We start from the raw sequence: 19,437 nt of genomic DNA on the forward strand, positions 1-19,437 counted from the left end.
TACAGTTATTTTGTAAATATACATTTACGATTTTAAATACACTTAATTGTTTGTTTGAAGGGTATTTACATTTTCCTTAAAATTCACCTGTTGCTGATCAATGTATTTTATTTGTGTGCTCTGTGTTATGCATTTTTCAAGGCATAGATATATATGTGTATATACACATATTCCTTTTTAGTGGCTGTTTCTATGAGCCACTATACGTAAGCCATTTAAATCTTGACGGTTTTTATGACCAGAGGCCAATGTTGTGGCATCTTGGAAAGCTCATTGATTTTTACTTTGAGTGACAACATGTTGACTGTTCCAAGATGACAAACGCGGTGATGTGTCTAAAGTGGCTGGATGTGGATTCTATGTATACACATCTATGGTTTAAGGCCTGTGTATTGGGAAGCTGAAGCTCAGTGTCATTGTGTGACTGTGAGTATAAGCATCAAACCACTGAGATTTAATCAATATTGCACCCTGATGCAAATGACAAACTCACACACATGTATTCAGATGTAGGTGTATTTAAGCGTGGAAAAAGAAACCTTGCTTTGTGTGTCATTAGACTCCAGTGTTTGTTTTCATTATTTGCTTTGCTAAAGGCTGTTGCTGTCTGTTACTTTAGGCTTCACTTACATTTGCTTTAATGTCATGCCTCTTGTCTCGCTTCTCATAAGCTTTGATTAATTTCTCTTTTAACTCTGGTCTTCACCTTGTCAGCCTTTCATTCCAGTTTTCTCTGACTGTCTACAGTAGATGCAACCAAGCAGTTTAATAGTATCTAGTGTAAGCAGCCTTTTTTTCATGTGCTGTGTACGTGTGCTATTAAAATATGATTCAGACTGCAAAAATTCCATATATAACTCTTGGTCTTTTACATTTAATCATTTAGCAGATGTGAATACCCAAAGCAACTTACAAATGAGATGTGGTGTACAGGGCTGATTATACTTAAAACACCCAGAGGAAAGTATTTATTTCTCAGAGGTTGCCATTTCAAAGCTGAAGAGACTAGAGTCATCTGTTATGTTCAACCTACAGTAGGCTCATTGCTTCAACCTACAAAACATCTACACTGTTCACTGAAGATTTCAGCTAAAATGAACAGTAGTGGGAGTAAAACACCAATGACTTTTATTCCTTTCCACACAAATTATGATTACAGGGGCTGATTATTGAATAATAAAGGCTTTTTGTGTGGTTCCTTGCCCAAAACCAGTTTTACCGTAGTGCAAGATTAGTAAAATTATACAATTTAATGGTAACATGAAGTAAGGAGCTCAATATGTATGGCTTTGATGTAGTAAACTTGCTTGGTAACTCACCTTGCAATAACTCACCTTGATATCTGATCAAAATAAAAGAGCTCAGAGACTTGTAGAAGCAGGCTAAAATGACATGGTCACTTCAGCAAATGCATTTTTAACTCACATTTGCTTTATTTTAAAAAATGACCAAACTTTTAAACATTTAATTTCATTTAATTTCTGAACTGCGAAAAATACATACAACAACCAATGTAATAAACTTTTTCCAGATTCATGTTAATCTGTTTTGGATAAAACTGAACATGCTTTTAGCACCACTCACTTGACATTTTAGTGCCACACACTTGATATTTCATTTTAAAACTGTTGCGAAACTTCCAAGAAGCAGTATCAATTTAATTTTGCATATACATTTAAAGCAATAGTTTGCCCCCCAAATATATATAGACCCTATATTCTAAAGTATTAACTGTTTCTCTTTTAAAATCTTTATTGACATGTATTGCAAGTGTACAGTAGCTAAGTGTATTGAAATCTCTAACTTCTCATTGCCGCTATATCAAATCTGAACATAAGACAATATTATAAAAGACATCTCTTCTGAAAGTCTAGAGCGACACCTGAGATTACGGGGATCTTTTGGCACACATTCTCTGTCATGTAAATACAGACTCATGTCCTTGACATTTGATCTGAATCTATAAAGACACAACATCCACTTGTCCTCACTCCACTTGTTTCACCTTCACTTTGTGTGTGTGTGGGGGTGTGTGTGTGCAGGCATGTGGAACATGTAAGTGCGAAGTGTAAGAAAATGGCAGCAAACCGGAAGACAATCAGCATTTATTAATTTGGATATTAAGAAATGCCATTATGAAGACTCTTTCAGAATATTTTCTGGTAAAACATAAATATTAATGTACACTCCCACACAGTGTAAATAATAAAACCGGATGTGTTTTATAAATGCTGAGAAGTATGTGCTAGAAAATGTGATCTAAACAACCACTGGGTTAAAGTAATACTTCAAACTAAAATTGAAAAAAAAATTTTTTACTCAATCCCATTTTCTTTCAAACATATATGTTCTTTCATTAAACAGAAAATGAGCAATTTTGAATCATGTACTAGACTATTTAGAGCTAATATGCTGAAGCTTTCAAGCTTAAAAACTGATGCAAAAATATTTTTATTGTACTTTTGTGTCATAATTGAAGGTACAGCTAACGACAGTAAATGATGGCAGAATGTTTTTTTTTTCTTGCAGAAATATTCTTTTGAATTGCCAATAAAAAGACCGTGAAAAGCAAAGACAGCAAGGCAACTCTCTCTCTTTGGGGCAATTGCTTGTCTATTTCTATATCAGTGAAGGTTAGCATTGAGATGCAGCATTGTTAACATTGGAATGGTAGAGGCCAAAGTTTGTGGAGGCCAAGCTTCAGTTTGTGATCTGCAAGCTCAAGGTTTTACTGAGATTGCTCTCCAAGCTTAAGCATTCGTTTGAGAATTAGTGTGTGTAAAAATCTCTTTAGGGCTTTTCACACTGTGCTTAACCCCCGCTTATCTAAAACTAATTTTTAACCTGGGTAGAGGAACATTTTACACTTGTAATTTAGAAGAAGTGTTAGCACCACTTTTTACCTGGTGGTATGAAACCCTGCCCTGGAGTAGCTTTTGAGGTGTTACCAAACTTGTACCATGTGAAACAATGCAGGCTTAGAATGTTACGGCTAGATGCTTAACAACAGACACCCAATCGTGCGGGGGTGCGCCAAATGGTGACAGTAAACTTGCGTCAAATGGTGACAGTAAACTTGTCATTAAAGAAGTGTCTGTTGCATTCTTACAGTACCTTTATAGTCCGAAAATTCCAGTCAAGAAAAACTTGATAGTATAGTTGGCAGTAGCCTAATATGAGGATGCACAAACGAGTTGCGTGTTTCATTTGTACAATCAGTGACACTGATATGCATATATGAACATTAACCCAGGGTTCAGGAATGTACAGCGTGAAATGTCAGTCTATAATTACAGGAGGTATGAAACGTGAAGCAAGATGATGCTGGGTTATCTCTTGCAAGTGTGAAAACACCTCTAGTGTGATTTTCTAGTCCTCAACTCCACAGCGCCCCTGTGTGGAACCTTATGTTGGCCAATCAAATTGTACCTGTATTGGCAGGGACTCCGCCCCCTTATATAGGGAGAGCCCGGGGAAAAGGGGCAGTGTGTTTTACGCAGTTCACTGAATTGTTAAGCTCATGCAGTCTATGTTCAATAAACACCTAATCGTTAAATAACATTGTTGTTCCCTCTCGTGACATGGTGTCAGAAGTGGACGTTGCACCCACGACCAAGTTCGCCTTATTTTGAGTGGTATAATGTCCATGTTCAACGCACCAGAGGCTTTCTACTTCGCACAGCCTGCGATCTGGCCTGCATGGATCCAGCGGTTCTCCCGGTTTCGCATTGCAACGAAGCTGAACAAGGAAAGTGGTGAAGTACAAGTCAATTCCCTGCTTTATGCAATGGATAAAGATGCCGAAGCGATATTCGGATCATTCACGTTTGCCGAAGCATTGCATGCAAATAATTATGAGACTGTTGTTGGCAAATTTAATGAACATTTCGTTCCCCGGAGGAACGTCATACATGAGAGGGCCTGTTTTCATCAGCGCACACAGCGGTCGGGAGAGACTGTTGAGGCTTTTGTGAGATGTCTCGATGAATTGGCAGAATACTGCGAGTTCGGCGCTTTTGTGAGATGTCTCGATTAATTGGCAGAATACTGCGAGTTCGGCACGAGCAAAGAAGAACAAATAAGGGACAGAGTCGTCATAGGGATTGCAGATCGTGACGTTTCCCAAAGGTCACAAATGGAACCTGAACTGACTTTGGACAAAGCGGTCCAGATCGCGTGGTAGTCTGAGCTCATTAAGACCCAAAATACGAGCGGGGGAGCGGCTGCAGAAGTGAGCGAGGTACAACACGGACACCGGAAAGGCACGAAGCGCTTTACGAGACCACCAAATAAGGAAAAAGATGGTGAGAGGAAACAAGCCATAGACTGCACATGTTGTAATCGCACACACACAGAGAATAATTGCCCCGCACGTAATAAGCGATGCAGGAGATGCAATAAACTGGGACATTTTGCCATTGCATGTAAAACGAAAAATGCCAAAGAGCTGGTAGTGTGTGGCACAGAGACTTGTGATGCATTTTTCCTCGGGTCTGTGATGAATGAGTCTGCTTCTGAGGACAGGTGGAGCGTTACTCTGCCTATACAGGGCAGATCAGTCAAGTTCAAAATTGATACCGGGGCCGACATCACCATCATGTCTCGCTGTACATATGAGAGCTTACAAGGGCACCCTCCACTGGACAAAACCAGTATAAATGTGAGAAGTCCTGGGGGAAAAGTGAGCTGTAGGGGAAATTCCTAGCAAATACTGAAAGTAAAGGGAACATTTTTGAATTTCGGGTTTTTGTTGTAGATGGGCCATTTGCTAACAATTTGCTCAGTCGAAGCACTGCTTGTAAGATGGGCCAGTAGAGAGGGTGGATGAAATCACAGACTACGATGATGTCTATGGAGACATTTGCTTGCTCAAATGTGAACCAGTGAAAATTGAACTTAAGTCAGATGCCATTCCTTATAGTTTGGCCAGCCCTCGCAGAATTCCCTTTCCCCTGTTGCCTAAGGTAGAACAGGAGCTCAAGCGCATGCAGTCCTTAGGGATAATCTCTGAAGTCACTGAACCAACGGAATGGTGTGCCCCAATGGTGCCCGTAGTAAAAAAGAATGGTTCTGTCAGGATTTGTGTTGACCTCAAGCGTTTGAATCAGGCTGTAAAACGTGAGCGCTTTATTCTCCCAACATTAGAGGATATTGCCCCCAAACTCTCAGGAGCCTGTGTTTTTTATACTCTGGACACATCCTCAGGGTTTTGGCAAATCCCTTTGGACCCAAGCTGCGTGAAGTTGACCACATTCATAACTCCAGTAGGATGGTTCTGTTTTAATAGACTACCGTTTGGGGTAACTTCAGCATCTGAAATTTTCCAAAGAGAAATGAGCAGACTTCTAACTGGACACAAAGGCACTGTAGTTGTCATGGATGACTTACTTGTTTACGGCAAGAACCAAAACGAGCATGACGAGAATTTTGAGGCTGTTCTGAGAACCGTTTACGGCAAGAACCAAAACGAGAATGACGAGAATTTTGAGGCTGTTCTGAGAACCATCAGAGAGTCAGGTCTGAAATTGAACCGTGATAAATGTCACTTTAACAAATCTGAGCTGCAGTATTTTGGCCACACAATCAGTCATGAAGGAATCAAGCCTGATGCAACCAAGGTGAAGGCAATCACTGATATGCCTAGTCCCACTAATGTGAGAGAGCTTGGGCAAATTCTAGGAATGATTAATTATTTAGGCAAATTTGTGCCAGAGCTTTCCACGGAGCTCCAGCCAGTCACAGCTCTGCTGAAGAAGGATACAATCTGGCTTTGGACAGAAGTCCACGAGCAGGCTCTGAACAAAGTAAAGTGCAAGTTAGCCACAGCTCCTGCTCTCGCATATTACGAACCTGTGAAACCCACTATAGTCAGTGCTGATGCGAGTAGTTTTGGGTTAGGAGCTGCCTTGCTCCAAGTTCACGGTGATGCAGCACATGCTGTTGCATTCTGTTCCAGATCCTTGACTGAAGCGGAGCGCAGATACTCCCAAATCGAAAAGGAGTGCCTAGCTGGGGTGTGGGCATGCGAGCGGTTTGTACGCTACCTTCAAGGCTTGGATGAATTTTGCCTGCAAACAGACCACAAACCTTTGGTCCCACTCATTAACTCCTATGATATTGATCGTGCCCCATTACGATGTCAGCGGTTACTGATGCGCCTCATGCGCTTCAATGTAAAAGCAGTGCATGTCCCTGGTAAATGTTTGGTGGTGGCAGACACACTTTCTTGGAATCCTCTGAGAGGGCACTGCCACTCAGAGATGGAGGATGAGGTGAGGGCATATGTTGAAGCAGCCGTCACATCTAAAGAGGTGTCACAATCAAAGCTGGATGCAATTAGAGAGGCCACAGAGGAAGATGCAGATCTCCAGGCAGTGATGAGCTTTCTCAACAAGGGTTGGCCAAAGCATATACCCTTCCAGCTGAGCGGCTATCATACCGCTAAAGCTTCCTTGTCTGTTGTCAATGGGCTGCTCTTGTATGAGGAAAGGATTGTCATTCCTGAGTCGATGAGGGAGGAGGTGTTAAGCCAAATTCATGAAGGTCATCAAGGCCTCTCTAAGTGCCGTCAGAGAGCAAAGATGTCAGTTTGGTGGCCTGCAATAGGTAATGACATTAACAGGAGGGTCTCAATGTGCACCTTTTGTAGGGCCCACAAACCCACACAAAGGAAAGAACCTTTAATCACTACCCCCTTGCCTGCTGGTCCCTGGTGCAAGATTGCAGCAGATTTATGCGAGTTGAGTGGTAAAACTTACTTGATAGTTGTAGACTATTACTCGCGTGACATCAAAATAGCCCATCTTCAAACACCATCCAGCTTCCAAGTTATCGGCAGACTGAAAAACATGTTTGTAAGATGGGGAATTCCCAGGGAGCTCGTATCAGACAATGGCACACAGTTCACCTCTGCTGAATTTCATCAGTTCAGTACGATTTTCATCACACAACCTCAAGTTCTCATTTCCTCCAAGCCAATGGAGCTGCAGAGAGAGCAGTTCAAACTGCAAAACAGATTCTCAGCCAACCTGACCCTCATACGGCACTGATGTGCTACCGGGCGACACCCATTGCTGCAACTGGACTAAGCCCAGCCCAGATAATGACAGGTCGACAAATCAGAACCAACCTGCCAATGCTTGAGGAAAAACACCAGCCTCAACCCATTGATTACAAAGCAGTCGAGTGGAAGGATAAGGCTGCAAAGGAATCCTACGAGTTCTTCTGTGATCGGAGACACTCTGCTCGTGTTTTACCAGAACTCCAACCTGAGGAGAAAGTTCTTGTTAAACTGGACAGTGAGAAAGGCTGGAAAACACCAGCTGTGGTGCTGAACAAAACATCTGAACCAAGATCTTACATGGTGCAAACACAGAATGGAGCTGTCCTACCCAGGAACTGTAAACATCTTCAAGTGATGCCATTGCAACCAGATGCCACTGGGTGCAGTGAACCTCAAGGAGGGAAGAATTCAGGCCCTCCTGGTGCAGAAACTGAATGTTTAAAAACTCCTGTGGTTGCTCCTGCTGCACCTGTGAAGGCACCACCAGTCATAACTTCCAGTGGAAGAGTTGTGAAAACACCAGCTCGTTACTTAGACTAAAATCAGCTTACAGAGACTCATTGGATTGTTGTTTTGTACTATTGTTCTTGTTTGGGAAAACAAAAAGAGGGGAGAGGAAGAGAGAGATTAAGAAGAAAATGACAAGAAATGTTATATATTATTAATTTCTTTAATTGGTAAAAGAAAAAAAAAGAAAACACAAAACAACCACAGTTATGTAGTTTCATTGTGCTGCACTTGGTTATTGTGTTAAAATAAAATATAATGTTCTTTTTCAAAAGGGAGGGAGATGTGTGGAACCTTCCCAGTCAACAATTTGATCTCACAATGATGTCACCATGAGCTCACCTATTACTCACCCGGTGAGGATCGCAGTATGAGGATCGTTTGAGTTCACAATGAGCTCATGTATTACTCACACTGTGAGGATCGCAGAATGAGGATCGTTTGAGTTCACAATGAGCTCATGTATTACTCACACTGTGAGGATCGCAGAATGAGGATCGTTTGAGTTCACAATGAGCTCATGTATTACTCACACTGTGAGGATCGCAGAATGAGGATCGTTTGAGTTCACAATGAGCTCATGTATTACTCACACTGTGAGGATCGCAGAATGAGGATCGTTTGAGTTCACAATGAGCTCATGTATTACTCACACTGTGAGGATCGCAGAATGAGGATCGTTTGAGTTCACAATGAGCTCATGTATTACTCACACTGTGAGGATCGCAGAATGAGGATCGTTTGAGTTCACAATGAGCTCATGTATTACTCACACTGTGAGGATCGCAGAATGAGGATCGTTTGAGTTCACAATGAGCTCATGTATTACTCACACTGTGAGGATCGCAGAATGAGGATCGTTTGAGTTCACAATGAGCTCATGTATTACTCACACTGTGAGGATCGCAGAATGAGGATCGTTTGAGTTCACAATGAGCTCATGTATTACTCACACTGTGAGGATCGCAGAATGAGGATCGTTTGAGTTCACAATGAGCTCATGTATTACTCACACTGTGAGGATCGCAGAATGAGGATCGTTTGAGTTCACAATGAGCTCATGTATTACTCACACTGTGAGGATCGCAGAATGAGGATCGTTTGAGTTCACAATGAGCTCATGTATTACTCACACTGTGAGGATCGCAGAATGAGGATCGTTTGAGTTCACAATGAGCTCATGTATTACTCACACTGTGAGGATCGCAGAATGAGGATCGTTTGAGTTCACAATGAGCTCATGTATTACTCACACTGTGAGGATCGCAGAATGAGGATCGTTTGAGTTCACAATGAGCTCATGTATTACTCACACTGTGAGGATCGCAGAATGAGGATCGTTTGAGTTCACAATGAGCTCATGTATTACTCACACTGTGAGGATCGCAGAATGAGGATCGTTTGAGTTCACAATGAGCTCATGTATTACTCACACTGTGAGGATCGCAGAATGAGGATCGTTTGAGTTCACAATGAGCTCATGTATTACTCACACTGTGAGGATCGCAGAATGAGGATCGTTTGAGTTCACAATGAGCTCATGTATTACTCACACTGTGAGGATCGCAGAATGAGGATCGTTTGAGTTCACAATGAGCTCATGTATTACTCACACTGTGAGGATCGCAGAATGAGGATCGTTTGAGTTCACAATGAGCTCATGTATTACTCACACTGTGAGGATCGCAGAATGAGGATCGTTTGAGTTCACAATGAGCTCATGTATTACTCACACTGTGAGGATCGCAGAATGAGGATCGTTTGAGTTCACAATGAGCTCATGTATTACTCACACTGTGAGGATCGCAGAATGAGGATCGTTTGAGTTCACAATGAGCTCATGTATTACTCACACTGTGAGGATCGCAGAATGAGGATCGTTTGAGTTCACAATGAGCTCATGTATTACTCACACTGTGAGGATCGCAGAATGAGGATCGTTTGAGTTCACAATGAGCTCATGTATTACTCACACTGTGAGGATCGCAGAATGAGGATCGTTTGAGTTCACAATGAGCTCATGTATTACTCACACTGTGAGGATCGCAGAATGAGGATCGTTTGAGTTCACAATGAGCTCATGTATTACTCACACTGTGAGGATCGCAGAATGAGGATCGTTTGAGTTCACAATGAGCTCATGTATTACTCACACTGTGAGGATCGCAGAATGAGGATCGTTTGAGTTCACAATGAGCTCATGTATTACTCACACTGTGAGGATCGCAGAATGAGGATCGTTTGAGTTCACAATGAGCTCATGTATTACTCACACTGTGAGGATCGCAGAATGAGGATCGTTTGAGTTCACAATGAGCTCATGTATTACTCACACTGTGAGGATCGCAGAATGAGGATCGTTTGAGTTCACAATGAGCTCATGTATTACTCACACTGTGAGGATCGCAGAATGAGGATCGTTTGAGTTCACAATGAGCTCATGTATTACTCACACTGTGAGGATCGCAGAATGAGGATCGTTTGAGTTCACAATGAGCTCATGTATTACTCACACTGTGAGGATCGCAGAATGAGGATCGTTTGAGTTCACAATGAGCTCATGTATTACTCACACTGTGAGGATCGCAGAATGAGGATCGTTTGAGTTCACAATGAGCTCATGTATTACTCACACTGTGAGGATCGCAGAATGAGGATCGTTTGAGTTCACAATGAGCTCATGTATTACTCACACTGTGAGGATCGCAGAATGAGGATCGTTTGAGTTCACAATGAGCTCATGTATTACTCACACTGTGAGGATCGCAGAATGAGGATCGTTTGAGTTCACAATGAGCTCATGTATTACTCACACTGTGAGGATCGCAGAATGAGGATCGTTTGAGTTCACAATGAGCTCATGTATTACTCACACTGTGAGGATCGCAGAATGAGGATCGTTTGAGTTCACAATGAGCTCATGTATTACTCACACTGTGAGGATCGCAGAATGAGGATCGTTTGAGTTCACAATGAGCTCATGTATTACTCACACTGTGAGGATCGCAGAATGAGGATCGTTTGAGTTCACAATGAGCTCATGTATTACTCACACTGTGAGGATCGCAGAATGAGGATCGTTTGAGTTCACAATGAGCTCATGTATTACTCACACTGTGAGGATCGCAGAATGAGGATCGTTTGAGTTCACAATGAGCTCATGTATTACTCACACTGTGAGGATCGCAGTATGAGGATCGTGTGATGTCACTGTGATCATCGCATGATCTCACGTGTTGACTGGGTTATGTTGGCCAATCAAATTGTACCTGCATTGGCAGGGACTCCGCCCCCTTATATAGGGAGAGCCTGGGGAAAAGGGGCAGTGTGTTTTACGCAGTTCGCTGAATTGTTAAGCTCATGCAGTATATGTTCAATAAATGCCTAATCGTTAAATAACATTGTTGTTCCCTCTCGTGACAGCCCACATCTGCCATTTGATAAACAGATTACTCATTTATAACAAAAGAGATAGTCCACCCCAAAATGAAAATGCTGTCATCATTTCCTCACCCCATTCCAAACCTTAAAAAAATTAAAATCTTTGAAATCAGTCTGTTTTTATAGACAGGGGCACATTCAAGTTTTGCATATTGAAATGATAGATGGATGCTGCTGTGACATACTCTAAAAACAACATTGGTCATTTGGGTTAAAAACGTATAAATACTCAGTATATACTTTATGGTGTGGAACAGACAATGACATAGTAGTAAAAACACGTTTGCTCACACTTTTGTGTTGTGACATTACTGTTGGATCTGATATATATAAACTCAGCACTAATGTAACCCTGTGTCTACACAGGTGTCCTGACATTTCATCCTACCTGTCAGATTGTCCTACCAGGGCTTACTGCTCATGCACACATCAATATTGTGTAATTTCTGTCACACTGAACAACACTTTTTTCGTTGTCGAATTGTGCTCCCTACTGCTTTAATGACAAATCCACAACAGTACACTGATGTCCCATTCTATTTCTGATGTACTACAAGTGCTTGTGCTGCTTCTGACATGAAGGATAAATGGATTTGTGACACGACAATGTTTTAATCCTGTGTTTGAATCTCTCTAGTATTTCCTCTCCTCCTACTACATGCACGAATCAGTCGGTGGGGCCAAAGAACCAATAATATAGAAGTAGGTGTTGATCTTCTTCTGCAGAGGCGGTCTTTTATTGCACTATGATGTCAGAATGTGACAGATTCCAAAATGAGTTGTTTTGTTTATGTGTTCTCATCTTAATAAAGCTGAAGAGGCTGTTGATCTAGTATTAGCTCCTCCTTAAATGTATAGTGTATTCATGAAGACACGAACACTTGAAAAACCTGATCCTAGATTAGTATACTTGAATCTTATAAATTGATAGTGATACATAAAAGTATTGGATGAGGCTTAGCTTGACTAAACAAATCTCATATTGCACAAATCCCATTGAGCAGGATGTCATTTGTGGAAATTTGCCAACACGACAACTTCAAGCCATTTGAAATTGGTTGGATTTTTTTTTGCTTAGTATTTAGGCTTATCAAAGGGTGCATAAAAAAAAAATAGGTTAAACAGCCTATCCTGCCATAAGCAGAAATAATTCAGGCTACAATAATTATTTTCTTACAAAGGACTTATGACGTTTCTGGACAGACTGCAAATCTTTGACTCCTGAACACACATCAAACCCGGGCTTTTCTAAACATAGTGGCAGGCTTTGGAGAGGTCTCTCAGGACATTTGGAGCATGTTTGGCACAAGAGCTGAACTCTGTGTTGCTCTTTGATTATCTTATCTTACTGACATCCAAAGCATTTCTCATCTGAGTTGCTTGGATGGCTGGTATATGTGATCTGATGTTTTATGTAGCACAATAATTTGTGATAAAAGAAATCTGACCACCTCTTCTCCAATTTGCCCCCGTTTTTTGGCAGTCAGGACATCAGATTCACTGTAACCTTTTGAACACATTGCTCAGACTTGATTGCAAAAGTCTGGAAAAAAAAATCATTGGAATACACACAAGTGTGTGAGATAACACTTCAGTAGTGAGGGCTTGACACGTTTTTCACAACCAATTATTTATTTATTTATTTTAATATATTTTAGGACTGACAACATTTTATTCTAATAGACAATGTTGTGATTTTGAGGAATTTTTTATTAGATTTTTAAAATTTATTTTAATTTGTAATGATTTTGTTCATTTTAATTTGTAACGATGGAGTTGCAATTTAGCACATTTAAAATATATATTAACTTTAAACGTAATATTGAAAAACACACTACAGTTAAAATTGAATAAAACTAAATTAATAAAAGCATTAAAAAAGTATGTGCTAGAAAATATTTTTTGTAATAAAAAAGTGCTTTAACATGTTAGTCAACATATTAAAAATCCCGAAAACCAAAAGAAGTGTTATAGTTTTCATACATACATTTATTCAGATTTAAGTTTTTTTTTTTTTTATCTTTTTTACTTTCCCGAAGACACATATCAACATGCTCAAAATCCTGTAAAAGGTAACAGATAAAAGGGGATGTACTTATTTACAGCATGACAAAAAATCATTTAAACAGTGATTTAAAATGTACTTTAAGTAAAACCTTTAATTTGCCATTATTGTAAAGTGCACTTTTTAAAAGTGTACTTAAGTATGTTAAGAAACATTCATGAAAGTGTACTCTCTCTTTAAGTACATTTAAGTGGCCTTATATTTCATTAAAATTGTTTTATAAACAAGTATATTTAGACTTGAAGTACACTACAACTGCAAGTGCACATTTAATACAAATCAGTGCACTTATTTTTCACAAGGGTCTATATGCAATCTCTGCAATCTTCAAATAACGTATAACATGTTTGAGTGATGCACTATATTGTCACATGTGAATGCCACAATGCCACAATAATGACAATTTTTAACCAATATCCCTACCAGCCTCTCAGGCTATAGGCAACAAATTTCTGTAAATATTTTAGGTTGTATTGATTACATACAGTACATATGAACATTAAGCACAATTATGTGGTACCAATCCCTGACAACTCCTGTTCACTTTCAATGTAAGATGAATACAAGCTTTTAAGGAAAACAAAAAATAAAAACTCCAAACATTCCACAGAAGACACAACATTATGTGAATTTCAAAACACATGGGAAGATTTTTTTTCTTCCCCTGGGTGAATAACCCTTTTAAATGAATTTGAATTGGATTTATAATCCAGATATTTTGGGCGTATGAATGAAAAGTTGGTAAATTGGCATTTCATCATGGAAGTGTGTTGGGTGGTACTTTCAATACAGTTGCTATTGAAAGAATACTTCACCTAAAAGTTTTCTTGGATTAATAAAGATAACGCAATAAGCAATAAGACAGACCAAATTCTGTGCACAAGCAATGATTAGATTTGAGAGCTATGGTAAATGGAAAGATTGTCATCAAATGAAAACTCACAATTCTGTCTGTTCTCCACATAAAGCTATAGCATGATAATGGTCTGCATTTTGGTTCTGTTTGAACCAGGTACCAAGAGATACAAATCTGAATATCAGAACTGAGCAGCTGTGAGAATTTTGGAAGGCCTTTATCCCCTTTCATCTGTTTGCCTTTACAGGATTTTGAGCACATTGATATTTGGTTTTGGGGAAGTGAAAAAAGCAAAGACAAAACTCAAATCTGAATGCGTGTATAGAAACTGTAACACCTATTTTGGTTTTTGGGATGCACTCTAAGTGTGTAGCTACTTGTTTGTTAAAATTAACTAATGTACTATTCTGTTGCATGACTTCAAGTACTGCTGGAGTCTTTGTTGATCTTGGAAGATTCTGCTTGTTCAGTCTGAGGTCCAAAGTGATTCAGGTGGGCGTCATTAATGGTTGACTCTTTCTGTTTGGGATTGTGCACGAAAATGATTTTGTATGTTGCATTTTTAATAGAGTGGGATTTGAGCGCTTGATGGCTCTCGGCTCTGTGTGCATCTGCATCTCTGAGCATGTAGATCAAAATTTACTTAAGCAACCAGCCTCAATCCACAGGCCTTCCTCTGGGTTTAAGAGAGAAATCTCGTCCCCTGCTGGGCTGGCTGTAAATATGATCTAACCTTTGACCTGACCAGTCAAACAACTGAAGAGGATGGAAATATTTAAGGACATATTTTCTTTCTGAACCATTGGAGTCACTTTAGAATTCTCTTTTAGTCTGTATTTGCCACAAAGCAATGGTTAAATGATAGATCTCTCTCTCTCTCTTTTTAGTGGGAGTTCACTAAGATCAATATCATTTTTCATACTTATAGGGATAGTTCACCCACAAATGAAAATTATGTTATTAATTACCCATAAGACCTTCAATCATCTTTGGAACACAACTTAAGATATTTTTGGATGAAATCCGAGAGCTTTCTGAACCTGCACAATACTACTACAACTACTACTATAAATGACAAAAATACAAAATATAAAAATGAAAACAAATTAAAATATTAATCTAAACTATAATAGTATATCAAGGATCCTTAAAAAAATTAATAAATAGATAAGGATTTAAGCCGGGTCTGAGGATTGGGTAAGATTTAATTGCACCTTAGATTATAGTGATAGTAATTATAGTAATACTGTAGTAACCATAAGTAAGCACATGATTAAGCACTCTCTTCCACCTTCAATACTGCGACTGAGGTGAGACCATTGAGCATTGCACAGACCCCCAACTGCTCCCCGGGCGCTGCAGCAAAAATGGCTGCCCACTGCTCAGTGTGTGTGTGTGTGTTCATTACTCACTGCTGTGTGTGTGTGTGCGCACTTAGATGGGTTAAATGCAGAGCACAAATTCAGAGTATGGGACACCATACTTAGTAACACGTCACTTTCACTTTCCAAATAGCATCTGCTGCTTTAATTTGTTCTCTTCCTCTATTCCTCTATAAGCTTCACACTGTAACTTGCAACCTTTCTAAGCAATCAGACTAATTTATCTGGTTTACAATAAAACTAAACAAAACAAAGCAACTAATTAACAGTCTAGGAGCTATAAAAAGAGAGCACAATATCGTAGAAGCTTGGGACAGAAGGCAGCCGCCTAAAACACCCTAACAATCACCTACTGACACCCTAGCAACTGCATAGCAACAGCCCTAGGATTTTTTTTACTTGGTCAAGCACCACTCATATTTCAAAAATCTACTGTGGTGGACCAGCTGAAAATGGAAATGAAAATCACTGCAGCTCTGATACCTCAAATCACAGAACGTAAAATCTTATTATGAAGCACTGTACATTTTTTTTAGATATAGCAAGAGAAGAGGATCTGTATTTTTGAAAACTCTAAACACGCCTTTGACAATAAGCCAGTTTCGTTATTCAGTGCCTTGTAGGAAATTATGCATAATTGGATCAAATAATTATACAGTATGTCAATTGATAATCCTTTATGGACATATCAAACTAGTGTAAAAAGCATCTGTGTGGATTTCACAGCCAGAGATCTTCATAAACACATCAGATGCTATTTAATAAGATATGAAGTATGGTCTTATCAGCTCATGAAGGTTGGTAACTATTATGTTGTTTGCGGGGAGGTGCTGCCAGCTGATGACTTGAAAAAGTGTCTCCTCATGACAGGTTTTACCTCAAACCAATTTCAGCCTGTTCTTTTTTGTAAGTGTTATATGACAAGGTCATATTTGTGGATGTTCCCTTTTTTAACCATATAGTTATTTGCGGTACAAGCATACTATTCCTATTATTCACAGGGTTAAGAAACTAAAGAACCCTCAATTCTAATTATCTGATTTATAAAACTCATCCTGCGCTATTTAAATTTTACTTTATGACTTAAGATTTTTGTGTGACAGTAAAATGGGCAAAGAAACCCAACATATTTACAATGAAGGAGGAACTTGGTTGCCTTTTTTCTACCCCTTACAATGAGAATGTCCTCACACACAGACACAGACACACACACACCCTATATGCAGCTTCATGTTTGCACTGGTAAACCCTGGTTATATTTTTATTAAAAAAAAATAGTTTGGAATAATAACGATTTTTAAATGAAATTATTTTTGAATGAAAGAAGTCTATGATCACCAAGGCTGCATTATTTGATCAATAATATAGTAAAAACAGTAATATTCTGAAATATTTTTACAATGTAAAGAACTGTTTTATATGAATATATCTTAATCTGTAATTTATTGAAGACAGACCTGAATTTTCCGCAGCCATTACTTCAGCCTTTAGTGTCACATGATCCTTCAAAAATCATTTTAATATGCTAATTTGCTGCTCACAAAACATATCTTATTATTATCAATGTTGAAAACAGCTTTTGCTGCTTAATATTTAGTGGAAACTGTGATATACTACCATTCAAATTAAGAAATCAAAAGAAATCAATGCTTTTTTATTTAGCAAGGACGCATTAATTTGATCAAAAGTGGCAACAGAGACATTTATAATGTTACAAATGATTTCTATTTTAAATAATATTTACTTTTTTCACATTTATCCAATATTCCTGAAAAATGTATCATAATTTCGAGAAAAAATATTAAACAGTTTACAAAGTTGATAATAATAACCATTATTAATAATTGACACTTTACAAAGACTACGTCCTACGTTGCTACGTACGACAAGCCATGGTGCTGTCACGCCACACATCATGTTCTCACGCAGTGAAAAATACATTGCGGAGCAAAGAGGACACTGACAATGTGCAGACAGACAAGACAAAACACATTACGTTTCGTATGAAACAAGTCTCAGCTTTCAAATGTTGTCACTTTTAATGAATTCAGACAATAAATAACATTTTGTGGCTCTTTAATGTGTCATGACAGATCACTGTAGCATCTCGGTTCAAGGAGCATGTGAACCGATCATCTCTTCCTCGTTACTAAATATAGCATGAAATAAACATGAATAAGCATTAGAAGGTATGTTTCAATGGCAGAAAGACGTCAATACACAACATTAAGTCAGAGTCCCTTTAAGTCCACCGACATTAATCTCCTCTCCTGTCTGGTTTGTAGCAGATTCGGTGTTATGATTGATCAGATCGCCTGTCAATCAACCCCCCCGGTGAAGGCTCAATTCATTGATTTCAGTCACGTGACTGGCTCGAAGACCTGGAGGGCAAAACATCTATAGAACTGCAGCACAACCATGACAATTTTCCATCTGTTTCCAAGCCACAAATATTTAGATCGCTCCCAAAAGAAAAAAAGAAAGAAAGACAAATAAAAAAACTAACTATAAATAAAAAAATTAAAATAGGAAAAAAATCTAATAAATGTGAACAGAATGCAAGCTTTGGCCATTTGCAATCCATTTAAATTACCCGCCACAATATTTCAATCACTAAAATAGCAGGACATTGTAAAACATTTAATGTGAAAAACACTTTAAATGACTTAATGTATTAAAACAGCGATATTAAAAGATCAAATTCAGTATACCTTATTGATGCATACAGAATATGAACGCAATGCACTAAATGGGGTTAAGTGTAATAGTTTTATACAGGCAGGCTTGTTTTGGTCATCGGGAGCACTGGGACATTCGAGTAGTGGGCTGATCGTCGAAAAGAGGGTGCATTGTTATGCATTGTTTTTCAATTGCATGTTTCCGCCATGATGTGAAGTGATAAGCAGCGCAAGTCGCTTGATCCATTCAGAAGTGACACAGAATTGTGTTATAGTCATGTGATATGAGAACATTAAAGGTTCAGTAGTTTACAACCATGTAAACTGCATGACGAAGTATATTGGAAAACGCCAAAACTTGTTAACTACTCGACACAGTTTTTGCTTTTCTTTAACTGACAATAGTCCATACCACATAGTCATATTAAAACATATAACACTCTCGACAAGATTCTTATAAACCACTAAAATATGTTGACTCACACCAAAATGTTGTAACCTCCTAATAAGATGTAATCTCCGCATTGCTTTTTAAAAACATAATCAACATTTCCAGCAAATGTCAATTTACTATCAATAAATGTTCCTAAATATTTAAAACTTCCAACCGTCGCTATTTGATGTCCATCAAGTATCAAAGGTTCTAACCCTTCAATAAAATCTAGTTCCCCTTCAGGAACTCGAGCTGCGTCGAAACGCTACGGGAACGCCTCCAGCGTGACCACGCTCTGAATCACACGTCTAATCAGTCCAATGGATGGGCGAGACGTCACGGGCAGGGTGACGTAGCGACCAGAAAGCATAAAAGCACATGCAGTGAAACCGGCGTCAGCTTTCTGTCATTCAGCAAGCGCTCTGTGTGTGTCAGTCTTATTTGGTGTTGTCTGTCCATTATCACTCTTTATTTTACCAATACGGGTGTAGACAAACATACGGTGAGAGCCGGCAGCATCTCAGGCTGTGTGTTCTTCCCTGCCCGCGCTACATTTCGGGTGGGGATACACACAGTTTGTGTGTTGTCTGCTTGGGAGCAAAACACGCAGAGTCAGCTCTCGATGGAGCTGACTGCCCGCATTGCGAGCGTTTGTCACTGCATATGCTTGCTCTCCGAGGACTCTCTTTGAGGAGGGAGTTTTCACCGGCGTTTTTCGTGGCGCCGGCCCCGCTTTTGCCAAGGCGGAGCGGCGGCTGTGCTCGTGGGGTTCGCATATGGATCCGGTGGAGGGAATGTAGATGGGCGAGTCCCTATCTTCTTCCTTAACCACCAGATCCAGCGCCCGCTCTCGGGTTTCAGTTATAGCGGAAGGCGGTTCTGCGGACCGTCATTCTCGCTGGATAGTCTCCGTCTAAAACATCCTGATGCCTAAGGCCTATAGGACTTCTGAGGGCCAGCTCCCTCTGGGGAAGAGCGGTGTACACCGCATTACACGGTGCCCGTCTCTCCT

Source organism: Sinocyclocheilus anshuiensis, unplaced genomic scaffold (assembly GCF_001515605.1).
Source record: "Sinocyclocheilus anshuiensis isolate Anshui unplaced genomic scaffold, SAMN03320099.WGS_v1.1 scaffold1034, whole genome shotgun sequence".
NCBI classification, from domain to species: Eukaryota; Metazoa; Chordata; class Actinopteri; order Cypriniformes; family Cyprinidae; genus Sinocyclocheilus; species Sinocyclocheilus anshuiensis.